Source organism: Equus caballus, chromosome 30, assembly GCF_041296265.1.
Source record: "Equus caballus isolate H_3958 breed thoroughbred chromosome 30, TB-T2T, whole genome shotgun sequence".
Taxonomy (NCBI): Eukaryota; Metazoa; Chordata; class Mammalia; order Perissodactyla; family Equidae; genus Equus; species Equus caballus.
In genome coordinates, this window is record NC_091713.1 from 21,454,816 (window position 1) to 21,482,703 (window position 27,888).

A 27,888-nucleotide genomic window follows, 5' to 3' on the forward strand; every position below is an offset into this window, starting at 1 on the left:
CAGTCCCCTTGTGGTTACGTAGCTACACCACACACCAGTACATGGCTGTGATGATGGGACAGTCATGATAAAGCAATAACCATCTCTCTTTAGGATGCTTCCAGTGGCTTGCCTTTCCTAAATAGATTTTGTGGAGACTTACATCTGAATGCGTTTATTATGCACATAGAAACTGACGGCGACTTGATCAACTCTGAATTCTCCTGGAGATTTATGCTGAAATCATTCACTCACTCATTCATTTCTTCTTCAAAAATATCCTGAGCCCTATTGCATGCTTAGCACTTTCCAAAGCACAAGGAAAGATACAAAGGGGTATAATACACAGCCCTTTAAGTGTCTTACAAATTTGGGGACTGCTAACATATTAGAAAACTTAAACAACAAACCACAGGAAACTTTCATTAATTCCATACATATTTATTTAGAGAGAATGCTGACCACGCATAAGGCATTGGAGAAGGTAAGTGTAGCATAGAAAGATAAGATTTGTTTCTAAGCAGCATGCAGACAGACAACGAAATGACATTAGAGTTGAATATAATAAAGTTTAATGCCTAGTATATAAACTATACTAGGTAAATTACGCAAATCATGATAAGTTAAATAAAGAAGAAATTTTGCCTTCAGCAAAATTCAATGAATCTTAACCCCTGATACCATCAGTCTTGTCCTTTTTGCCTCTGCAGTGGTTTCCCTACTTTATTCCCTTTTCCTCTCCCAGTTCCACTATCCTTGAACCTCTTTGTCTTGGTGTAATGAAAGAAAAAAGTCTTCTCCGAAGGAATGATACTTGGAGGATGAATGGAATTAACCAGATAAAGAGGGGAGGGCTCGCAATATATACGTATATCAAATCATTATGTTGTATACCTGAAACTGATATAATGTTATATGTCGATTACGCCGCAATTAAAAAAAGAGACGAAGGTGTATTACAGAGTGGAAACGTGTAAAGATACAGAGAAAACTGGGATGATGGTGAGTATGAGGGACTGAAAGCAAGTAGTGCAGTTAGAACTAGGGGAAGCTGGGGCTCAGATGAGCCTGGGGGTGGGCAGGCGTCTGTCTCCCTAGATCATGAAGGACTTGTGGGTCACATGAAAGATTTTTGTCTTTATTCTGAGAGCTCTGGGAATCATGTCAAATCATCACAGAATATCATAGTCTGAAGCTAGAAGGAACTTTGGTTCATTTTGTTCCAATCTTGATTACTGCTGTCACTGCATGTCTAATGAGTGAACTTCCAGTTTATGCCGGAGCAAACAACTTTAGGGACGGAGAACTCAAAAATCCTGAGGCTACTTATTCCACCTTTTTCGTTTTCCTTTTTATTTCCAAATTAACCGTTTTAAAATGAGCAATTCTGTGGCACTTAGTACATTCACAATGCTGTGCAATCAGCACCACTGTCTAGTTCCAGAACATTTCCATCACTCCAAAATAAAACCTTTTACCCATCAAGCACTTTCTCCCCATTCCACCCTCTCCCTAGCCCCTGGCAGCAACTAGTCTGCATTCTTTCTCTGAGTTTGTCTATTCTGGATATTTCATGTACGTGGAATCATACAATATATAGTCCTTTGTGTTGCTTCTTTCACTTAGTAGTTCATCTGAGTTGTAGCACCTGTTAGTACTTCATTCCTTTTGATGACTGTATAATATTCCATACTCATTCCACTTTTAAAAATGAATTTTAAATATGACTTCTTGTTCTTCCACTCGTTGGTCTAGTTTTCTCACACCTTCAGATGAAAACAAGAAAAACATTTGTACAGAAGGAGGCAAAAGTCTGGCAATCACCATTAAAGAAGAGATTTATATGCCTGTTCCTTGAATCCCTATTGGCTGTCATAACAATGAATAAAGTAGTTTTTAAGTTATAATGACTTGTGATTAGACAGTTCCACTATGTCTCTGGCAGTTTTTGATAATATTTTAGTTTTCAACATATGGTATCTTTTAAGTTTCCAAACTTATAGTGAGGGTCTTTTTAAAAAATGGAGATATAATTGACATATAATATTATATTAGTTTCAGAGGTATAACATAATGGTTTGATATACGTATATATTGCAAAATAGTGACCACAATAATTCTAGTTAACGTTCATCAGCACACAAAGTCACAAAGCTTTTTTCTTGTAATGAAAACTTTTAAGATCTACTCTCTTAGCAACTTTCAGATATGTAATACAGTATTATTAACTATAGTCACCAAGCCATACATTACTTCCCTAGCACTTCTTTATTTTATAACTGGAAGTTTGTATCTTTTGACCCCCTTCATTCATTTTGCCCACCTCCCACCTGCCCCTGCCTCTGGCAACCACTAATCTATTCTTCGCATCTATAAGTTTGAGCTTTTTCTTTTTTAGATTCCACAGATAAGTGAAAGGTCCATCCGTGTTATCACAAATGGAAAGATTTCATTCTTTTTTTATGACTCCATAATATTCCATTATATATATATTACATATATATATATATCTCACATTTTCTTTATCCATTCTTCTATTTATGGACACTTAGGTTGTTTTCATGTCTTGGCTATCATAAATAATGCTGCAATGAACATGTGGGTATAGATATTTTTTGAGTCGGTGTTTTCATTTCCTTTGGATAAATACCCAGAAGTGGGATTGCTGGAACATATGGTTGTTCTATTTTTAATTTTTTTGAGGAACCTCTGTACTATTTTCATAGTGAATGCACCAATTTACCTTCCCACCAACACTGCACAAGTGTTCCCTTTTCTCTACATCCTCGCCAACACTTTTTATTCCTTGTTTTAATTAGGGTCTTACACCCATTTCCATTAAACATTTCTAGAGTGTATGTTCTTACTAAAGTGTTTAAAAATATATATAAGGAAATTGTTATGGAAAGTAAATTCCTTGTGCTTACTGCTTTGGTAAGGCATTGACTAGAGCTTTCCTACCTCTAATAAATCTCTTTCTAAAGTCAGCACTTACAAGAGGCTACTTCTTGGAGTGCTTTAGAAAAGAAAACAACAAACTACTTGCATTTTGGATACAAGGAAAAAGAACATCTTTACTTGTTTAGTTATGGTTTTCATTTTCTCAGATCGTTGACTCACAGAACTTCTTTCTTTCTTGAACGTGGATTTTTCAAATCCACTCATTTTATTCTCTACTTTCTTGACCATTGTTTTTGTTGAACTTTAAGAAGTTTGTGCAAATAACCATTTATTTTGCTTCCTCAAAGAAAACTAACATTGGCTAATGTTGCCACCTCTGTGCAGACTGAGGTAGCGCATGAAACTGATTGTGGCTCCACAGTGATCAATGGGAGAAGCCAAGGGGAGATAACCACATGGGATATGTCATCCAAACTCAGCATGTGTCATCGTGTGAATTTCTTACTCAGTGAGATGATTTGCTGGCCTGGTGTAACCACTGAATCTATTTACCTTGATTGTCCAGAGAGTGACCCCAACCTATAGTGCCTAGTTGGCTTCTTTCTATGGGTCTTCTATGTGCAAAGGGTCCTTCTGTCCAAATACTGAAAGCCAGAGTCTCCTTTTGGAACCTTGGTTGGTTTTAGGCAGGTGACCACTCCCAGGTTGAGTTGTACAACCTTAGAGGCCTTGGTTGGCGTCCACCATATATTTCACAGTAATGGCAGATTTGTTTTAGTTTTGCTAAATGTTTTTGTATAAACAGAGCCTTATTTTCTCCAGCTCTGCAGTGAGACTCTAAGTGTATATAATAGGATGTGGACTGGAACTTTTCCAACTATTTCAAGTTTCAGTCGAAGCCCCAAAGCCAAGAGCAATGAGTTCTAAGTACGCACATTCTAAACACAACTTTTAAGATTCATCATGAGATAGCAAAGCCACTGAGACCAACATCTCATTAGCTAATTCCAATCTATATAATGGAGGATGGAAATATATTGGAGGATTACATCTGGAGATAATTCATAGAATAAGTGAATGCTGCTGCTGCTGTCTCCACCAAGCAAAGTCGAGGGGGCTGCAAGAGCAACGTGGGGGTCATATGCCAGATATTGCTGTGAAACAAGAGTGGAGCACAGTGAGAGATCATTCAAGAGTGCTTGATGTGGATTCTTTCAAGTTTGGGAATTTTTGAGAACAGAGGGACTGATGCCTGCCTTTTGCCTGGGGAATTTTGGAAACAGAGGCTGGCTGAAGTTGATGTGATGACAGGGAGGGACGGCAGACATAGGCCAGTGTAACAGGTACAGACATGAAACTTTAAATGTAATCTACACTATTAACATTTTCTACATCGCTTTACTAGATATAGACTAAGGTTTCTCTACCTCAGCACTATTGTTATTTTGGGCTGAATAATTCTTTGTTATGAGGGGTTGCCCTGTGAATTATAGGATGTTTAGCAGCATCTCTGGTCTCTACCCACCAGATACCAGTGTAACAACCAAAAATTTCCTCAGACATTGCCAAATGTTGAGCACTTGAAGGACAAACTTGACCTTGGTTGAGAATGAGTGGTCTAGACAATCCACAAAACAAATCAAGCCCTGGTTTTTAGTGTTGGCCAATTTTTGTGGCGTGGATACTCCCACCTTAGCTGTTTTCAAGGTGCCAATGTGATGCAACTAAAAGCAAAGTTGGGAAGAGATATGCAGTAGCACATACTGTTTCCATCATGCAGATACAACAGATGTAAATAAACTCGAGAGCATAGATAATAGTAAAATAATTAGGAAGAGTTGAATTTTGAAAATGTATTATCTTTGTTTTTAATGCAATTGTTTATTTGAAGGTTTATGCACTTTAATTTTTCATAATGACTATGTTTAACAGCTGGCTTATAAAATTTCTGAAAATTTAATAAGTGGCTCTCATGTGCCAATGTGAGCTGTCTGCAGCATACCATATTTATAGGCCCAATAATGAATGTAGAAGCAAAAAGGAATTCTCCCTACATCTTACAATATAATGTTAAATGGACCCCAATTTGTAAACTAAGTAGTCATGTACACCTTCTAGATCCCAAGTACTAGCCGCTGGAAGCTTTCTTCTAGTCTATTTAGGGAATCGGGGGATAGTCTTAGTTCTTTCCCAGGTTCATTCATTTGGCAGCTGACTCTCAGTATTTCATGTTCTTCACAGTCATGACCAGAGACACTGTCAGTTGCTGCTTGCTTTGCTGTTGTTCTTCTCCTGGAGCTCTGGAATGACTGTCTGTAATAATGTGTATGCACCCTCAGCCGCTTGGAGATCAGCAAAGGCCAGGATTTCCATAAAGAGCCACCGTTGTTAGCTCTTCTTCTCATCCCTGACATATGTCTTTGCTTTCTGTCCCTAAAGAAGTACTGTGTCCTGAAGCTTTCTCAGTATCAATTTCTCCATCCCCGTTCCATGGGGGAAAATCCCACTGCTGTGTTTGGTCTGGTCCTAGAATCCTTTCCCTCTGCACCATTTCCCCAAATGCAATCCAGAGGATCGAATAATCCAAAGGAGAAGGTTTTCAAAGTCTGAGATAGTCAGTTTAGAATAACACCAGCAATGGGTGGGGTCAGTGTGCTTCATATATATGTACAAACACATATATATACACAGATATATAATATTTATATGTATATATCTGTATATGTAAATTATATATCAAATTCTGTACCTTGTGTGTAGTATATATGTATATTATTCTATATATTATGTATTATATATACATACAAACACATATCGATGTCTTATACACAGATATCCTTTCTGTATAGGCATAGAATACCTACATTCTATAGGTATAAGTACTGTTATGCTTAACAGTACTCCTTTCTGTTGATGGGACCTGGGGACTGAGGTGGAAGAAGACTAATCCTTTGTTGGCCTAACATTTTCACAAGTTTGTATTAACTAGTTAACTAAAATAAGTACCTATCAGCCTTAGTTTCTCCAGTCCTCTTTGAAACCAAAAGGTTCTTCAGCATCTAGTGTATTTGGTCTAAGTCAATGAGAGTGTTTCCTGTTGATGTTCACTTGTCTTTTTGGTCCTCTCTCTCGCTAAGATTTTACTGGTTCAGTCAACACACTCTTCTTTCTGATATCATGCTCTTCCTGCTTCACTGCGGCAATTATCTCAGAGAAGCCCTAGTGACGATCGCCATGTCAGAAGCAACATGATAATGTCACATTTATATGGGTTACCTTCAGCACATGAGCCAGCTACCTAGTGGAACTTAAAGAACATGGTACTCAGAGGGATAAATTTGATGGAGGGGAGGCACGAGAAGATTCCACAGGTCATGATGGAGGTCTTCGAGCCTTGGTGTGACAACAGTGTGGGAGATGAAGGGGGTGACCTGTGAGTTGACTCCCAGCTAAGGAGGTTACTTAAGTTTAACTTTATCTACTCTTGGGTTGGGTGTGTATGGATATGTGTGTGTAAATTGTAGAAGAACTTATTTAGAGTTTTGTTTAAACACAGAAAGAAAGAGTACAGAACATTAGCTCATTTGCAGTGGAAAAAAACAAAGTTGTCAGTGAGAGGCTGGTTATTCCATCTAGATTTTCCTAGCTTCAAATATAATGAAAGAAAAACAGACCAACTAATACGACGCTTATTTGGATAGGTGAGCTCAGTGATCAGATGTCAGCTCTTAAAAGTTATCATTTAGCCTAGAAACCCAATTTAATTATTTGCAATTAATTCTCCTACTTTGTTTTGGAAAAACATGACTATATCAGTTTTACCTACAGTCCCCTTTGAAAATGTAAATTTTCCTTCTGCTGGTGACTCAAGAATCACTTTCTACCATTGTTAATGTCTTTTTTGAGGTTTTTCATGCAGAGAAGCAAAATGTCGAAAAAAGACGTGATTAAAAAATAATTAGCAATTTCAAGAGTTTAAAGTATATTTTTATTAGATATTAATTTAAACTCACTTTGAAGACCAAATTGATATTTTGGAAAAATCTAAATGCTTTGAGAGAAATAAACTTATAAATTGGTCTAATGTGCATAATATAAAAAGGAAAAAATCATGGAGTCTCTAAAATAATATTATTTTTTATGTCAGTTTTTCTTTAACATCAACCTCTTTTTTTGACTGTTTTATTGAAAATTCTACAGACAGTAGCTTATTTTTCCACCAACCTAAGCACCTGAGACTTTTGGCTGATGGATAGAAGACCAATAAAATTGCCTATAAAATGTAACTCTATATCATAACTTACACAATGTTTATAGAATATATTCCAACGTTTACTTTTTCCAAAAGCAAACATCTGTGTTTCTGTGTGTATATTCATTATCTTACAAAAACTAATAACCTGATTTTGAATAATGATAACACTCTGTCGTCATATTGTTATGGTGTTTTGTGCATACCAATTGATAAATCGAAACAGAAGGAAAACTGATTTCACTTAGCATAAAATTTTTCTGAGCCTAACATGAAAGAAATAGAGTAGCATTTTATTGGAACATGTCTTATTAGTTTGATTTTCAAATGCTATGGGAAAATTGTGTCTCTGACTCTCCATATAGCCTGAAATAATATGGTTGGCCAGTCTGGCTGGTATTATCTTGTGTATTAGTTAGAGTTCTCCAGAGGAACAGAATCAATAGTATATATATATTCAGAGAGAGAGAGAAAGATTTATTATAGGAAATAGAAATCGGCTCACATGGTTACGGAGGCCAAGAAGTCCCAAGATCTGCCACATGCAAGCTGAAGACCCAGAAAAGCTGGCGATATAATTTAGTCCCAGTTGGCCAGAGAACCAGGAGAGGCGATGGTGTAAGTCCTGGTCTGAGTCCAAGGCTCGAGAACCAGAAGCATCAGTGTGTGAGGGCAGGAAAAGATGGATGTCCCAGCTCAAGCAGAAAGCAAATTCACCCTTCCTCTGCTTTTTTTATTCAGGCCATCAACAGGTTGTATGATGCCCACCCACATTGGTGAAGGTGATCTTTACTCAGTCTACTGATTTACATGCCAATCTCTTCCAGAAACGCTCTCACAGACACACTTAGAAATAATGTGTAAGCAGTTATCTGGATATCCCTTAGCCCAATCAAGTTGCCACATAAAGTCAAGGACCACATTTTGTAACTAGCACACTGCATGCTCCCACCTCAGAGTTTGCCTGGGGTAGTATTCCTTTGGATAGTCATTTGGCTTACTCCTTTACTCCCTTTGTTCAGGGCTTAATATCACCTTCTCAGATACTCATGATTATGCTATTTAAAATAGCACTCTATCCAGCACCTCCCATCTCTTTTATTCTAAGCCGTTTTTCTCTATAGCACTTAACCACTTTTGAAATGCTATATAATCCAATTATTTATTATGTCTATTGTCTGTCTTATCACAGCAGATTATAAAATTCATAATTGGAAGGATTGTCCTTTTTTTCTTTTCTCTTTTTCATTGTTGTATTCCCAAAGTCTATAAAAGTGTACATAGTAGGAGCTCAATAAATATTGTCATATAAATGAATAAACAAATGAATTAATAGATGCAGGTTACCCTTTACACACATTTGTTGAATTCATTAGTTAAGTCCTTAAAGGTTTTTTAAAAGGAATTTAAGCATTTCATAAAAATAATAGACCTACTATAACCACCACTTAAACTGACGACAATGGACACTGTGATAATTTAGAGAAAAATCCCAAAGAGATGGAACCAGTAACAGAACAAGGCAAATATGCTGAAGATCATAGAATTCTTCTCAACCATAAAAAAAAATCAATAAATGTAGTGTTACTCTGCCAAGTATGACAGAACCAGAGTTGTAAGTATTTGACTCATTCAGCACAAGGAAATTGATGTGGATACTTAAAAAAAAGACTTGATGGAAATGTGATTTGTTACTTATCTACCAATATCATTCGGAGGGATTTCTCAACCCCTGAAGTTTCTAAGTCACACACTGAAATGTGTCTTGGGCACTGGCCTCCTTCCAATGCAATGGAAATCAGGTAGAAAGCATAGCAACTTCCCTCAATGGATTTGTAACTGGCCAGAGACTTGAAGGAGAAAATGGAATGTGGGTCAATAAAGGAGGGGATGGAGATGATGCTGGCTCTTCTCCTTTCTTTTGTCGCTCTGCGCCTCTTTCTTCCTTTACCCAGATCTATTTATTCTATGGCTTCTCTCCATATTTGAGTCTAAAAGGGAAAACATAATATTGTCTTTGCAGTTTTAATAAGAGTGTGGTTTTTTGTCCTTGCTAAAGATGGATATTTATTGAGGAAGAAAAGCTGAAATAGGTATTCGGAAAAAAATATTACTAATGGAAAAGAAATTAAGCAGTGGAAACGATGGGTAAAGGAGGAGGGAGTAGAGACTTGACTTTTACAGATATCATATCCCACTTGCTAGCCCTGAACCATTGTCCAGTTCTGCCCATAATAGATTTTTAAATAAGTTTCTGGAATACGTTCAGGAGAGGAAAAAATTATTGCAACCATATCTGTATCATGTGCCAAAATGTTGCACATGTTGCAAAAGCCACATTGCAATGCCCTACAACAGTTTCTCCACCAGATAAAGTTGTGTCATATTAAATGGTGCTTGGTATGTCCACTGAACATTCTGTTTCCATCAGACCAAAAACTCAGAACCCAAAGATAGTATAAAAGACGTGTAAAAGAGGAATAGTTACTGGTTTTCACTGGAATTTTGAGCATTAAAACTGTGATCGCTTCTGTTTAATTCTGAAGACTTAGTCTTCTGGAATAAGATTCATACTTCGCCTTTTTAGATTTTTGGGCTGTCTGCATACTTAAATATGTCTTCTCCCTTTCTTTTTCCAGCACCCTTTCCACTCATCTTTAACTCCACATCTCCCACATAACAAGACATTTGTACTGAAACAATGGATCTGATTTGACGAGCTCTAAGTTTTCAATGCATTTATTGGTTTCCCTAATAATAAAAGAAATGGGAGCTTTTACACACCAGGCTGTCAGTACAAGTCATCTCACTACAAAAACTTTTAAGTTTGGAGTATACACAGTGAGTCTCATAAGAAACCAGAAGGGAAAATGTAGGCGACCCTGAGAACTCAATCTCTCTCTCTATCTATATATTTATAGGATATAGATATATATCCTAATTTGTATAAGATCTGTATAAGGCACTCTTGCATATATTATCTCATTTTACCTTTCTACATTAATAAAACTGTGTTTTGTTATTCATTCCCTTTTATAGTGCAGGAATAGACTTAGAGAAGCTAAATAATTGGCCCAGAGTCACATAGGTAACACACGGCAGAGATGGAATTCAAACTCAAGTCTATCTGACTTCAAGCTCAATGACCATTCAAAAAAGGGAGCTTATATGTGATATGGCTGTCAGGAAAGCAAGGGCATGCTAATTTTGATGGGCTATTGCAAGAGAAAAGACTTCCTATGGTTTGTTTCTAGAACCCTTCTCACTGACATGGTGAATGAACCCTACCCTGACAAATGCTATCGGCTCAAATGCCACTTCTTTCCTTCTTCCTATTTTCACATTTCTATTGTATTGATTTTATTCTGACTTGGGTGAAAGTTGCTTGCTTAGGTGGCTTTTCCCTCAAGGTATGTGTGCATTGAGGGAAGGATTTCATCTTACTCATTTCTCATTCTTTTAGGGCAAAGCCTGCTTCTGTGCACATCATACGCGTGTGATAGATGTCAAAAATGAAATACACACAGTAGCTCTGCAGGAGCGTGGAGAGCCAGGGCTGTGGAATCTCTTAAGTCCTCTGATATCCACATTAGCATAAAAGATAGAAGAAACCATTTTTTTGGCATTGCAGTTTAGCCTGCACCAGCCAAACATAGAAAGCTGTCGTGTGAATATTTTTGAACCTCAAAAACAATTTTGGTTTAAGTCTGAGTGGGGGAGAAGGGGGGTGGTGGCTCTTATTTCTCCCACACCAGTCCATCCATCTCATATTAGAACATGTAATTCCAATAGTGCTGACTGTCTTAAATTTTGTGAACAGAGCGTCCTCTGGACACTGTTTGGTACGCACATTGCCTCTTTAAGAAGCTTACTTGTAGCTTATAATTAAATTAAAGGGCCAGCAGCTGCTGAAAAGTAGTATAGCCTAGAGGCCATGTTTATGAGTTTCTCAGGGAAGAGGTAATCATGTCAGAACTACTATTGTTATAAGTCTGAATGTTTCCAATAAAGCCTTCGCACGAATCATTTGCTTAACACTAGTCATTCAGTCATGCCACTTGATTTCAGCCCACTATTTCCTCTTTGAACTGGCAAAAACAACTCCAGAAAGGAATAAACCATAGACCTGGATTCAATGACCAGCTCATGGGGCTGCTGCCTCTGGTTCCAATGACCTGGGAAGACCGCAACAAACACTTGAGCCCATGAAAGCAGAAACTATGTCTCGTTTTTTCTTTGGTTCTTTAACAGAATATTTTAATACACAGTAGGTAGAGAACCAATTGTTTGTGGTTTGCCTAGGACTGTCCTAGTTTTAGCACTGAAAGTCTCATGTCATGGGAAACCTGTCAATCCTTGTCAAACTGGGGCAGTTGGTCACCCCAGCATTAGGTATCTTATCAGTGATGTTAACCAAGAGAATCAGATTCTGGGATCAGTTATGTTCTAGAAGGCTTTGGGCCACGGTGCCCAAATCGCAAACCAGTGGTTAAGTCCAGTGAAGTTATGCTAAAAAGTAGTCATGGAATCTCCAAGGCATCTGTAAATATCCCTTACTCCAGAGCTGCCAAACTGATGTGCCCCGTGGTAGGCATCAACACACTGGTACACTACCTATGGGCTCCAGGTGAGCTGAGATATTAATTCCATCAGCCATTGGGTTGGCTGGGCAGGGCCTGAAGTACATCCAGCTCACAGTTGTTTTCCTCTGGACATGAGTTGTCTGCTCTCTTTAGCCCAGTGAGCTCTACAAATAGTATCATTTTCTATGTGTACCATAATGAGAAAAAAGTCGGGATAAATTGCTCAAATCCAACCCACTAATTTTATGGATGAAGCTTAACTAAGATCATTTCTATTAAATGCAGGTTTGTATCAGGCTGAGGCAAAACTGTGTTCAAGTTGTCTTGTGTTCAGCTGTCTCCAAGGTGACTTAGATCACTGCCTGGGAAAGCTGATGAACTATGTAGTGAGTGGTAAGTAACAGAACTCAGCAAGCCAAATGGACTGTGCTGTAGTCTATTCATTGGCACCAGAGGCACACAACTAGCTAGGTGAGGAAAAGAATGGACACTTCTCTGGATAATATCAATAGGAATTCCTATGTTGCTTCACTTATCTATGTTTTCAGTAAACATATGCCAATTCAATTTGCATGACCTTCAAATTTAGGTTAGCTAACTGATACTTCAATGCCACTCCTGACTTTGTACATATGCAAAGTTATAATTTCAAAAATCAAGATGTTCAGAAATGTAAAGACAGCTAAGTAAGAACTATATACTTAAAAATCCAGTTTCCAGGACAACAGGCATTTACACCTCTACTATTATTCTGTGAAGATTAATTCAAGTTCAAAGTGGAGAAAGATTCAGAGAAAAAGATAGTATGCACCTAAATGTTTATGTATCCTCAAGGGTACCAGAGTTTCAAATTCCAGGTTCCCTTGCCGTTCCTCATAGGCGATGAGTAGAGAAGGGACAGATTCTGTGTATAAAGTTGGGCCTTTACAGATCAGAACTTTACATTGTGCCAAACTCAAATCCTGCCCAACTTCTGGCTCTTCGATTGCTTAATACATTAGTGGACTCGTTCCAGTTCCCAGTGGTCGGAGTTCCACATCACACAGTCCCTGTCTCATCTGGTGCTAATTGGCACCCTTGTTGGTAGTTTCCAAAAGCAGAACAGGAAAAATAAAAAGGACTATCTTTCTATCCTTAGAAGCTAGAAGCTTAGTACAGGCAGTCCCCAATTTAGAATGAGCTGTGTACTAAAATATTGTATGTAAATCAGTTGTTTAGAATCCAGACCAAATTTTTCCAATGAAATAAAGTCAGGCGTAATGGTTAGTTTCCCAGGTCAGCTCAGTTCACAGAAGTCTGTTTGACCCATAATGTACCCAATAAATAGTTCTCATCTTAATAGCATAGAACCATTATGGGTGAACCAAGAAGGAGGGAGGGGTGGTGAAACTAACACTACCTTTGGTGACAGAAGACTAGGCTGTACTCACGCCAATTGTGTGACCTCGGACAATTCCCAGAAATCTTTTAGCCCTAAATTTCTTTAACTTAATAGTGGGGAGGAGGGCAGGTAAAAAGTTGTTTTTTATCTCTCACTGGGTTGTTATTGCAAGATCAAATAAGATAACCTATATGAAGCCATTTGACAACTACTGTATTTCAACTTCCCCTGAAATAACAGAACTACAGTTTTCCCCTGTTTCCTCCCTAAACTTTGCCATCAGGGGATGTCAGGGACTGCCATCTATTCAAATTCCTCTATATGGTTCCCATTTTTGGGGAAGAGGTTGGGAGATTTGGAGACAATGAAGCAGTAGGAACAGAGGCTACTGAGGGACGAGACCAAGGGGCTGGCAGGATGGGACCTTAGGATGGAGGACCTTCTGTCCCATATAAATACTCAAAGATTATTGCTTGGTCCAGGCTGCTCTCTGTCACCCCTATATTTTCTTCCTAGGACCCTAAGGTTTCTTGCTTGGCCTGTTGGTTTCATTGTCAACACCTGTCGCTTCTGAGCAGTACAACGTCTCCTCAATTTATCAAAGATTTAACACCCTTTTTAAGATTTCATAATAAATTTCATTAGTTGTTCATAAGAGAAGGGGAATAACAAGTCAAAAGACACTCCTGTATCCATTCTATATATCTATATTTTCACTAAGACACGGGTGAACTATAAGGCCACACTTATATGTTAATTGTATATTTTCGTAATCTAAGAACAATTATGTTTTGTCTATATTTAAAAGGAGAAATAGACTCAGAGAATTTCATCTCAGAACCTGGTGGCGGAGCTATGGGATAAGAACAGGCTTGAACCTCTTGCATGCAGTCTGGGTATAGAACCAGCAAGGCATGGCTGAGGCTGGAGACCCTGAGAAACAAGGTGGACTGCCTGGAGAAAGGGGGAAGAACAGATATCCTGGGGTGGGATGATTGCCCTTCCCTGCTCTCCTACTCTTCCTTCTCTTCCCACAAGGAGGGAGATACCATCAAGGATATCAGTTATGGCATTTACTATGACTGCAGCACTTTACTCACTTCTGACCTCTTCCTCTTCTGTCTTCATCCTAGTCATCCACCTTCTGAGCATCCTTTTGTCTTTCCTGCAAGTACCTCCCATCACGCTGTATCCTCTCCTATGATATTGCCAAATAATCTCGTCCCATCTTCTTTCTCTCTCTACATTCCCTTCAACTACCAATGACCTTGTCTTACTCTTCTCCCTATCTCTTCTTCAGGCCTCCCCCTTAGCCTTCTGCAATTCAGTTTAATTTAACAAATATTCATTATGCTGTTAGATTAAAACACAGTTCCTATCATCATGGAACCATCACATTTGTTTGACATGACATGATACACAGCGGGAAATGCAGAAGTCAAGTGGTAAGGACACAGAGAAGGGAAAGATTAATTCCAAAGAGTATGTGGATTTTCAGATGGGGTTGAGGGTGGGGATCAAGGAGGTCATGACAGAGGCTGGCTCTCAAAGGATATAGAAGAATTCAAAGGGGATAGGACCTTTTAAATAAAAAAAAGAGACCCTTAAGAAAATTCCAGTTAGATTATCACATGTAATAAAAGATCTCAGATTAATAAGCCACTATGGCTTCCCAGGAATCTGTCCATTATTTTTTCCCAGGACAAGTGAAAGAGAAACTTTGGGCTTCAAATGAAAAATCTCTGATAACATAGGAGGAACAGAGACAGCTGAGTCAAGTAAAAGAAATACTCATATCTTTTTCTCTCCCTTCAATACATAGACTCAAGCCCTAGAAGCCCCTAGAAGTAACCCTCTAAACCATATCTCATGAGGAAAAATAGCAAATCAAAAGTGTGTCTCAGCCACTGGATGGCTCACAGGTAAAGCAGCCATGCAGTCAAGGATACTGGCTCATGCTAATAAATTCTCTGCTAACCCCCCCAGTGGAAAGGTTGTAATCATGTGGTTCTATTTAATGAAAGTATAAACAGAGGCCATCCCATTCTAATTTAGAAGAGGAGAAAAGCTGGGATCTGAGCTTCTCAGGGCAGTGACTCAGACTCTGAGCCACTGACTCAAGAGAGAGCCCGTGTTGACATGTACAAATTGGGTGTCTGTTCTGACTTGACTGGTCAAGGAAACAGGCAGGTTAAGTTAAAAAAAGAAAACAATAGCCAGGACAGTCAAGAAACAGTCAAACTGATTGTTTGACAGATGATTATTATTTCCGTTTCGGTCTGTCACTTATGTCAAGTAAATTACACCAGTTAAAACAGACGAACTTCACGTTCAATATACTCTTGATAGAGTTCTACCCACCCATCTCATTCATGTGGAGACTCCAGACTTCTCATTTGGCTTTTTCTCCTCTACTTACTTATTCTCATATTTTTATTCCTCATTCCTGTTCTTGTTTTTGCTTGCATTCCTCCTTTCTTCATTTCCCGTCATGTTTTCTTCATCCATTCCTAAGAGAAAATAAAAAATTCTGCAACCATTTTCTCTTCTGAAGCTAATTCTAATGTTGCTTCTAATTTTTAAGGAGTTATATCATAAATCAATTCAGGAATGTACATTTCCAAACTGACAGAAATACATATAAACACATTCACATTCAAGGAGAGAGCATTTTGACAGTTCTTAAACAAATTCCCAGCTTGGTTTTTATTTGTACAGAATGGCTATAGGCAATTTGCTGACACTTTCCAGGAATCACAAGCTCAAGTTTATTATTTCTCAGTTGGTTTCCCTGAGTCCTTATGGTGTCATTCAAAGAGCCCTGGACTGGAAGTCAGAAGATTTCTGTTCTACTGCCTGTTCCACCACCAGACAGTGGTTGGCTTTCTTTCTCCTGGGCCTTGCTTTCATATTTGAACATCAGAGGGTTGGTCTACTTGATTTCTACCATTGTAACATCTTAAGATTGTAATTCCTTAAAGTTTTTACAGAATAGATAATCATCCTAGGCCGTTTAGACTCTATTTCTTTATATATGCTTTATGGCAGTTTTGGCTTTGTTACAAACCTAATCTTGAACATCACAGCTAAAGGCAATTTTTCCTACTTTGAGAAATAACTAATTGTGTAGCCTAGATTTCTCATGACCTCTCCTTCTTGTAGATAGCTATGAAGTATGCTAATATTAAAGACCTAAATGCCATTATCTCATGCCTTTTTATGCTGACATAGGTCTCCTAGGTCTCCAGAAATTCTTGCCCTGCAATGAGTCTTGCCCTGTAGTCTCACATGGCCACAAATAAGTCAGGTCTCATGGTACTTGGCACAGCACTTTTTAGGTGGAGCTTGTTGCTGCTTTACTAGACATGACAGGTACATTTCTGCTCTGCCAGGTTTGGCATTTCACTTGTGGTTCTGCTAGTTCAGCAGTCTCCTACTGGTGGCTGTTGATGCCGAGCTGGATATAAAAGCCTGTCTCAGAAGCTACCTTTATTCCACTGCTGGGTACCCGGTCTCTGTCACTGATGCAAAAGCATGGCCTTTCCTCTTGAATAACCACGTTCAGACTACTGACAAGGCATGGGAGACAAAGTTCTGACTCTGCCGGGCACCATGCTAGTGTCCTTAGGATGCCACCCCTGTGTGATGACCTATGGAAAAGCAGTGGGGAAAAAGTTTCCCTTTCTCTTTGGTTCTGCTAGAGGGGAATCCCAAAGCAGAGTTGCGTATGTCACAAAGTAAAACAACTATTTCAGCATTTACTTAGAACTGCTTGCTTTCCATAATTCTCAGACTAAGCCCAATTGGGGTTAAGTTGGGGATAAATCTCAGATTTGCTGTATCCAAAATCAGCTTCCTCATCCAATGACTAAGGTCTTTTTACTGAGTCACTGTGTCACGCTGGATCCTCCCTCCTTCAGGACCAGTCTCTCCCAGAAGATTTCTCAGTCTTCACGCAAATAGATTTTCAGAGGCTGACACTGCCCTTTTGCCAGATGTCCTCAGACACATCTGAATCTCTTTTGGTCTCAAGCTGAGGACTTTATTATAGTGGTATAAAAATATGGATGTAATTCAAATTTATGACTGTATTTTCTGATTCCCTTGAACATTTACTCTTCACCTTCCCGCACAGTTCATCCCACATGAAAGTCCTAAAACAACTTGTTAACACGATCTTTTATGGTTTGCTATGTTTATATCTGGCCTCTCTTCTGAGAGACCTTCTTCTCTTATCTGGTTACCTTCTGAGTGGTAACCTTCTCAAAGATCGATCTTGTTTTCTTCTGTGTCCTCTGTCGTGTCTTGTAAACAGCTGCTCACATTCTAGGTCTTGACTGAGACAGAGATAACCAAGAATATTACTGGTGCTTTTGGAACCATAAATTAATATCACGTCCTTGGGCCACAGTAACTCAATATACTCAGGATACTGGGACATGTCTCTAACCAGATTCCCAAAGAGCCAGACATCATAGTGTTACTTAAAGCATAGAGAGAAGTTGAGTTGTCTTCTTCAGCTTTGAATCACTGGACTGTATTTTGGTAGTTTAAAATATAGAATAACACACTGGCAAAGAATCCTAGGGAGGTGAGAGTGAGACACTGGGAAGATTGTAATTGCACAGAATTTTAAGGGACTGGAACAATTGGGGTAAGTTAATGTTATGGTTAATTGCAGGTTAGTCAGAAAATCATTCTTATTTCAACGCTTTTAAATAATCCTTATAAAATGCCCTTAGCAAAGTCCCATGTAGTAAACCTAGCTGCATCTTTCTTTGCTGTCTGAGAAGTTTTAGAGCCTTTAGGTCAATATTAGAAATACAAATTTTCATTTACATGCTAGGGGACAAGATGGTGCAGGACACTGGCCTTTCCCCGAATTAGCCACTATATATTCCCTAGATATTGGTTTAGATAAATTTTTGATCTCAGATTGATTTTGTTTTTATGATTCATTCTTCTCCACTATCCTACACTCTACAAAATTAAGTTTGTAATATTTTTATGATCAAAAACTATGCATATAGGGAAATATCACCCAAAATTATTCCCTCTACTCAGACACAACCCTTTTATAGCACATTTAGTCTTTTTGCTTTGTATTGTCCCTATGCTTCCAATGACTTTATTCCCATATATTAAAATCTTAAACTAATCTTAGCATCAACATATAGACTAAATATGTGCAAGTGACAAAAGCATTGGAGCTTTGCAAAAGAAGCCTTTCTCTGTGCACATTTTCAGCTCCAACACCCCAAGATAATTTTTTAAATAGATTTAATTTCTGTTTCTCTGTTGTTTAATATACTAACTTTAAAGAATTTATGTAGGATTTTAGTTCAGTATAGTAGATTGAGTACTTTAGTTCTAATCCCTCTAGAATCCCCTCTAAAATGACTGTAAATGAAATTAAAAATGAACATCATAAACTCTCATGGCCAAATATAGTGACAGCAATCAAATTTTAGAAGGTGGAATAAATGACTTCAACTTATATTTTAATAAATCTTGGTATCTCGATTAGTTTGAAATCACTTTTTTAGATTTCTTCTTTATCCCATGTATAGTTTTGAAATTTTACTCTATTTGCAAGCTAACAAATTAACCTGCCATAATTTCATGGGTTATGGCAGAAGACACAATGCTCTTGGGTCAGAGACAAAAGACTCTATTATTCATGACATAGCGGACATAGAACTTCATGTCCCTGTGATTTACCTTGCCCTTGAAGCCCCACAGGGAGACACAGACCAGTCCAGGTGAATGCTATACACTTGGAGGTTAGCATCACAACTCAGGAACTAAGTTTAGGAAATCCCAGTCTTTTATAATGGTTGTTAGTAAACTGTTGCAACCTTTGTCCTGGAAATAGGTATTACTTTTATTTTTTTGGACAGCAAACAGGCCTGTCTTCTGCTCCAGAAGAATATGCCATCTCTATTTTCCAAGGCTGTTCACTATACAAACATCTTTGAAAAGAGAGCCCTGAACAAAAGGCTGTCAGGTAAGATCTGCAACAACATGAGAGATCGATGGAGAATTGCCTCCCACCAATGACATAATTCAATAAAATTTACAAAAACTAATATTTTAATTTTAAGAAGTTTAAATTTGTAAGTTGACTAGGTAGTATGAGAAAAAATTAAGTATCTAGTTCAAGAAAGCAGACTTATGTTCTTCTCAAGATCCCAATAAAAACTATTATATATATGTATTCTCACACAAACATATAAAATCTGCATATCATATATATTCTTGTGTATATGTAATTATATATATATAAAATTGCACATATTATATATGCATATATACATCTACACAAATATACTTGTATATACAAAAAGCAAAGCAAATGAGGCAGATAGGGAGAGTAGAGATTACTAGGTAATAAACACACCTATGAAAGAACAGTGGATAGGCACATTTTGAGGGAAATAGTGCATGAAAAAGCCACTGCTCAGAATATGCTCCAAAGGAGCTTCAGAGAAGTGACAATACGTATGTTTGTAGGATCAGACTCTAAATAGTTGTTCCCAACCTCCCTGACCTGGCACAGGCAGTGAGGCTGTCATTTCTTACCCAAACATGGAGGCTTCTTCTCTAAAGAAATGGAATAAGCATTTAGGCAAATGCCTAGTGTAGATATTGACATCACAGATTTAAGTCCTTCTCCTTACATTCTTATGAGAGAAAGGGAAAAATAGTCTAAGAATGTTCCCTCTTCACTTTTGCAAAGGAAAGTTGATCAGCTGCATGTTCTGCTCTATCTCACGCTGGGTAGTCAGGCATACTCTTATTGAAGAGAGAGATTGAAGGCAAAAGAGACATAAGAGCAGAGGAAATTCTTACTAGCTAAGCAGTTATTTCTTAAATATGAGTGGACAAGAAAGGATCAATAGGTATATGAGAACAAATGGAATAAACGAGAAAGATTGAAAAAAAAAACAAAACAGGAAACCCTATCATAGAGGAAAAAAGAAATCATTCAGGGAACAAAAACAACATAAAAATAATATAATTTGAAGGGCCAGCCCTGTGGCCAAGTGGTTAAGTTTATATACTCTGCTTTGGTGGCCCAGGGTTTTGCCAGGTCAGATCCTGGGCATGGACCTAGCACCGCTCATCAGGCCACACTGAGGCGGCATCCCACATAGCAGAGCGAGAAGGATCTACACCTAGAATACACAACTATGTACTGGGGGGCTTCAGGGAGAAGGAGAAAAAATAAAAGAAGAAGATTGGCAACAGATGTTAGCTCAGGAGCTGATTTTTTTTTTTAAAAAACAAACATATATACAATTTGAGTAATTTGAAATAGTATTACATCCACAAAACAAGTACAAGATACTCTAAAAAAATCAGAGTACAAGAAAGAGCTCTTAAAGATTAGTAATATGAATCACAGAATTAAGAGCTAAAAGTTCATGAAAAGTAAAGTTAAGGAAATTACCCAGTACATACGCAAAAGAGGCAGAAAAAAGAGAAAGCACAAGAAAAATATAAAGAAACGTAAAAGACCATTGCTACTCACAGATGAAAGAATTGGGAATATAGAAAATCCAAAATAATCTACAAAGAAATATTAGGAATAAAAAATGAAGCTAGCATGAACACTGGACACATGGTCAATATACAAAATTCAAGTGCTTCTATACATGAGAGAAATAAATGGGAAATGAATTTTAAAATACCATTTTCAGTAGCAGTAAAAATTATCAAATATCTAGCAATAAATCTAATGCAAATTTTGCAAGACCAAATCATAAAACATTTATGAGAGAAAATAAATATGCCTAAAATAATTGGAGATCGATATAGAGCTATACCATATTCATGGATTGGGAATTCTGTTTTGTTACAACCTCAAGTCTACTCAAATTTAACTGGAGAGTTAATGCAATCCCAAACAAATAACAGCAAGACTTTTTACGGAAATCGACGAGCTGGCTCTAAAATATATGTGGAAATATTAAAGACCTAGAATCACCAAGACAATTTTGGAAAAAAAAATAAAAGGAAAAAATTGCAGGGGCCAGCCCTGTGGCCAAGTGGTTAAGTTCACATGCTCCACTTCTGCAGCCCAGGATTTTGCCGGTTTGGATCCTGGGTGTGGATATGGCACTGCCCATCAGGCCATGCTGAGGCGGAGTCCCACATAGCACAGCCAGAGGCACTCACCACTAGAATATACAACTATCTGCTGGGGGTGCTTTGGGGAGAAGAAGAAGAAAAAAAAAGAAAAAGAAGATTCCTAACAGTTGTTAGCCGAGGTGCAAATCTTTGAGAAAATATATTGCAGCATTTAACTTATTAAATTTTAAGATTCATAGTAAAAACAGTAATTAATGCACTGTAGTATTGATGCAAAGCTAGACAAGTAGATAAATGAAACAGAATAGAGAGACTTGAAAGAGACTCACACATATAGAATATCTTGATTTACAACAAAAGTGGTACTGCAATTCAGTGGAGAGAGTGCCTTTTCAATAAAATAGTGCTGAAGCAATGGGATGTTTCTATGGGAAAAAAAAATGAGCCTCTACTCTTGTCTCAAATTACACAGAAAAATTAGTTAGTAATGAATTATAAACCTAAATTGAAAGGTAAAAAAATAAATCTTTTTGATGAAACTATAGGTTATATAGGAGAATATCTTCGTAAACTTGGGGGTAGGGTAAGATTTCTTAAATAGGACACAAAAAGTACTAACCATAAATGAAAAAATTGAGAGCTTGGATTTCTTTAAAATTAAAAACTTCTCTTCATACAAGAACACCATTAAGAGAGTTAAAAGGCAAGCCACAGAATGCAATAAGATATTCGCAATATACATATCTAAAAACTGTGTCTAGCATATATAAAATCTCTTATAAATCAATAAGAAAATGCATGTAACTCAATTTTAACATGGACAAAACATTTGAGCAGACATTTTATAAAAGAAGATATCCAAAGGACCACAAGCATATGAAAAAGTGCTCAATATCATTACTCATCAGAAAAATGCAAATGAAAACCATAATGAAATACCATTTTACACCCACCAGAATGGCCAAAAATAAAAAGACTGACAGTGACATGTTTTGGTGAGGTTGTGGAGTGACTGGAATTCTCATATGTTGCTGCTGGGAGTGTACGTTGGTACAGCCACTTTGGGACAAAGTTTGACAGTTTCTTATAAAGTTAAATATAGTGACCCATCCATTTCTTTTCTAGCTATATACCTAAGAGGAGTTAGTACATATGTCCATCAAAAGACACGTACAAGAATGTTCACATTTGCATTTTTCATAAGAGCCTCAAACTAGAAACAACCTATATGTTCATTAACAGGAATATTAATAAGTAAATTGTGCAATATTCTACAGCAATTAAAAAAGAACCACTGTTGATATTCCAAATCACACGGATGAAACTCACAGACATGTTGAGTGAAAGAAACCAGACAAACAAGAGTATATGCTGTATGATTCCATTTATACAGAGTTCAAGAACAGGCAAAGTTAACTGATGATACCTTGAGTTATGAGGGTATTGATTTCCGAGATGCTGGAAGCATTTCATATCTCCATCCAGGTGGTGGTTATGCAAGTGTATACACGTATAGACACAGAAGATTAGTTCACTTTATTGTATGTATGGCTAAACAAAATAAAAATTATGGCAAACAAACAAAATCATGAGACCAATTCAGGTGGTCCCAAATGAATGATATATGACACCTAAAAAAAAGAATGGAGAAAATAGGAGGAGGGGATTATTTTTTTAAATGTCACAAGAGATTTTCCAGAATATTCAGATTAAAGGGGCTCACCAGCTTCTAAGCAAGATGAATTTAAATGAAACAACATGAAATATTCTGATTAAATTATAGTGTATCAATGATAAGGAAATGTTCATAAAAATCTTCTGGGAAGGGAAAACAGGCCATGTGTAAAGGGATAAGGATCAGATTGATATTGAACTTCTCATAAGTAACTGAATGTTATAAGAAAATGAAGCATGTGCCCTCAAAGTTCTGAGCCATCACATCCATCAGGTGTAAGAACAGAATAAAGACACTTTCTGAAAGCAAGGAAGGGCAATATTTACCTTTTAATGATTTCTTTTAGGAAGTTAGCTGAAGTCATGACTTTGGTCAAGCAATAGGAGGAAAGATACAAGAAATGAAAGGCATGAGATTCAGAGGATAGTGGAGTCAACGCAGGATAGAAGAGAAGGGGAGTCCCTAAATGACCACTATATAGCAGGCCTGGAGAGAAAACATGCTGGCTGGTGTAGGTGGACCAAGAAACCCACGAAAGGGGGTTTCTTGGGAGTGGAGGTGGGCAGGATTCCATGTAATAGAAGCTATGAATGAAGGGACAAAAACAGAAAACAAACATAATTAGAAATTCTAAGAAAAATGAAATCCGTTTTAGAAAGTCATCATCCTAATAATACACAAATTAAAAGCACAATTGAAAAAATATAATAAAATGGATTCTATTTAACTTGCTGCTAGGAATGTTTTACTTTGAGTGGTGGAGGGGTCTACTTTAAGTAATGTTGGATGCACAGGAAAAGGAATATTATTCCAGCACAAAACGTGGGCAGATGGTGAACAAGTTTTGCAAATTCCACTCGTAATATGCACAGAGCAGAAAAGACCTATTGATTGTTGAAGGACAGAAAACGAGTGTTCACAATCTTGACAATGCAAAATTCAAAACGCATCTGGACAGAAAGAGGAAGTGAAAGGAGGAGGGAGTGACTGGAGGAGAGGGAAAAGGTGGCTAAAATTCTTCAGAGAAGAAAGTTGAGATACTAATTGAAATTGATGGAAAAAGAAAGAGATACATTATTTAAAATTGCAAAGGTAAACAGTAAAATATTTAAAAATCATAACATTACTATCAAACTTTGAAATGAGTGAGTAATAAGGATGGAGAAGTACAAATGTATTGTAAAAAGGATAAATTGTAGAAGGTATAAATGTATAAAGCCTGATTTCATAAAGAAACAGAGGTCTGAAATACTGTTTAGAGTTGGGACAGCAGTCATCAGGAGGATCCAGTACAGATGGGGTTAAAGAATGTCTTTCTGGGAGTGAGTGGGCTTGGTAAGAAAGGCAACTGTTGTTTTTCACTCTGAGCTCTTCTTCACTACTTGATCTGTGGCCATATATATGTGCTATTTTGTATTAAAAAATTAAAATTAAAATGTAGTGATTATTTGTTATGGATGTCTCCCTTGCCCAACTATTCATTCTCTGCTTCCTTTTAGTAACAGTAACCAGATTTTTAATTCCCCAGCATGCAGTTCCTATGCTTTGGAGAAAGGGAGCCTCACCCTCACATCCCAGCTTCTCCACCCAGTGCTTGGATCAGGACAGAGCACATGACCCAGATGAGGCCCATGAGACCTGAGACCGAGGTCTTTGCCTGGGATGTCTGGGGAAGAAGTTTCCTCTCTCTTTTTCAGAAGCCACCTGGAGGGAAGCTGTTTCAAGGCTGAATGTGAATAAGGACGCATGCAGCCCCAAAAGCTGCTGACAGCCACCATAAGGTCTCAAAATGAAGGTGACACTGCAGGAATCAGGGAGAAGAGATGGAAAAATGTTTCTGTGGACTCTCTCAAGAGTCGTTGTTTAAAGTGTCACCTAAGGCCGGCCCTACCGCCGGGATATTTATGTTACATGGGCCATTAAATTTTATTTTTAAAGCCAGGGTAAGTCAGGTTTTCTGTTACTAACAACCAAAAGATTTCTAAAAGACAAAAAAAAATAAATAAATAAAAGAAGGAAAAAGAAACACTTTGAGAATATTTATAAAACAAATAACAATATAGAGTACTTTATAGAATTTTATAGATTATAAAACAGTTTCACAGATGTCTCTTTAATCTTCATGTTATCCTGATGAGGTAGGAATTGTTATTCATGTGTTACAAATGAGAAAACTGAGGAGAATAGTCAGATGGTCTGTTCAAATGCCCTCGGTTATAAGTGACTAGATCTTTTGACTCTAAGTCCTGTGTTCTTACCAAAATACACACTGCAGGTGTAGACATATGAACCAGTGGCATAGAATAGAACCCAAAAATAGATCCATGCATATGGGGAAGTTTAATGAGAACAGAGGTGGCCTGGCATTTCAGTGGAGAAAAGAGGGATTATTCAATAAAAGGAGCTGGAAAAATTGGTTGTCCATTTGGAAAAAAATGAATTTGGATCCCACCCTGACACCCTACCCAAAAAATCAACTCCAGATGGATTAGGGACTTAAATGTCAAAAGCAAACGTTAAAACACTCAGTAGAAAAATATAGGTGGATATCTTTCCGACTTTGGGGTAGGGAAGGATTTCTTCAACAGGCGCAAAAAGTGCAAACTATAAAAGAAAAGATTTATGACTTTGACTCTTTTTAATTAAGAAATTCTATTCATCAGAAGAATTCTTACAGAAGGTGAAAATGCAAGTTAAAAACCAAGAGAAAATCATTTGCAATGTATATGACTGGCAAAAGTTTAGTATCAAGAATATGTAAAAACTCCTATAAAATACTATGGAAAGGTCAAACAGCTCAATAGAAAAAAGATTAAAAGAATGAAAGACCAAAATATAGGAATAGATATTTCACAGAAGGAGAGAAATATATAGCTAAAAACATATGGAAGGATGTCCAGCCTCTTTATAGCAATACAGATCAGCAAATCGAGATATATAATTGCAAATTAAGACTATAACAGATACCATTTTATGCTCAATTTATCAGCAAGAATTAAAGCTATACCAAAAGGGGGAGAGTATATGGATCAACCAAATTTCTTATATATTGCTGGTGTAAATTGGTCAATCACTTTGGAAAGCTACTTGGCATTATCATTTAAAGGTGAACATTCGCAAACTCTATGGCTCAATAATTTTCTAGGCATCTGCCAAGGAAAATTTTTACATTTGTGCACCCCAAGAAACATACGAAAATAGTCAGAATAGCACTGTTTATAATAGCAAGGGCAGATAATAAATGACTATCAATAGGGAAACAAAGAAATAAATTGTGGTATACCCTGGAATATAGTATGCCAGTGAAAATGAGTGAACCATAGCTTCATGTGATAAGTGACACCAAGTGATAGTAACTTCTCAAATGACCACAGCATGATATTCTTCATAACGTTCAAACATTATTAAAACTAAGCAATAAAATTTTTTGACCAAACATAGACAGGTGCTAAGATTATTTTTACAAATAAGCAAGAAAATACTAAAAACACAAAATGCGGCATGTTAGAGCAATGAAGCAAGTAATGGGACGGGGAGGATCACACAGGTAGATGTAAGTATTGTTCATGATCTAATTCTCGGGTTGGGTGGTTTTTACTACTAACAAAGTCATAAGCAAATAAACAAAAATGAGTAAATAAAGAAATAAAATAGAGTCATGCATAGACCAGTGATGACAGTGTATCATAAATTGTCTTCTCATCTGTGAAGTGGGATTAATAACAGTTCTTACCCTTAGAGTTTTTCTAAGGATTAGAATTCTTATAAGAGTGCATGGCACATAATAAGTTTTAGATTAGTGTTTGTGAAAGATAGAAAAGAACGAAGGGAGGGAGAGGGGGAGAGTAAGGTAGAGGAAGGGAGGGAGGAAAGGAAGATGGGAGGAAGGAACAGAAGGAGGGAAGGAATAAAGGAAGGTGGGAAAGCATTATGAATAATCCAATTCTGAACACTTGAAGTCCATTATTAAAACATTAGCAAAGAGATATCAAAGGGTGCAAATGAGGGTGGGCTTGATCAGGGAAAATTCTCTACAGGGGTAAAATAGGAAAGAAGTTTTTTTTAAACGTAAAAGTGTTGCTAAAATATAAACACACCAGTGGATTGGTTTACTAGTTAATGGGTTAAGGTTCCAGCTTCTATTTTCAGAGTGGAACTTAGCTGCCACGATAATAGGAGGTGACATTTGTTTGATTTTCCTCCTTCAAGTTGTGGAAGAATCCCATAAACTTCTCTATAAATAACCAAGTAGAGACCGAAAGGTTTCCTGTAACTTCCAGCCTGAAGCCAGTAACCTCTGATGGCAGTCTGAGTGGCAGTTGAATCAGCAGGGTGGCAGCGCTCACTAGGGAATTCCGCCTCCTCCAATGAAGCTGGACTGGGCAGGAGAGTCTTACGTTTTGTTTCCCTCAGTCCTCAGTAGCAGTGCATTAAGAGCCAATACCCATGAAACATTATACACAGTGCCTCAGAGTCCCTGAGTCAAAGAATAAATCTTGGCCGCTTTGGCCAAGGAAAACAGTGTCTAGCTGTTAATGGAGAACATACAATGATAACCGAGCAACCCAACCAAACCCCCAGCTATGAGCAGTGCACAAGACCCCAAACCCTTCACCTGAGCAAAGTGTGGAATTGAATAAATTCAGATGCCTTAGTAAAATGCGTAGTACCCTGCTCATCCTATTCTGTTTAAGGCGGGATGCAGAGGGAGGAAATGTGTGTTGAGGGAAGGAGTTGAACTGGTAATGGGTTTGGGCTACGTGCAGAAATGGATGGCACAGACCACGTGATAAATTAGCAGAGATTTTCAGCTTCTTTGGAGTATCGGCCCCAGGGCTACCCGTTATCTTTCACTTACCTTCCAGCTTCACTTGCTTTCTCTCCATTGTCCAAATGCTTCATGGCTGTCCCTGAGGCAGGCTCCAGAAGGAAGGAGAGTCTAGCTGGGTGTCTCTTGTCTACTTCTTGATTACTTTATTATTTACCTTACACTCCTCTTCAGCATATCATAAAGAACTCTCAT

The 27,888-nt window shown here is 37.6% G+C and overlaps 1 long non-coding RNA gene across 1 annotated transcript; it reads right to left on the reverse strand.

Annotated features, from left to right (window-relative positions):
* Positions 1-406: 406 nt before the first annotated feature.
* On the reverse strand, positions 407-27,888 carry LOC138921602 (uncharacterized). Its single transcript, XR_011434298.1, has 3 exons — positions 27,724-27,888; positions 15,516-15,606; positions 407-1,745 (listed from the first exon to the last, which is right to left on the reverse strand). It is a non-coding gene; the product is annotated as an uncharacterized lncRNA (long non-coding RNA).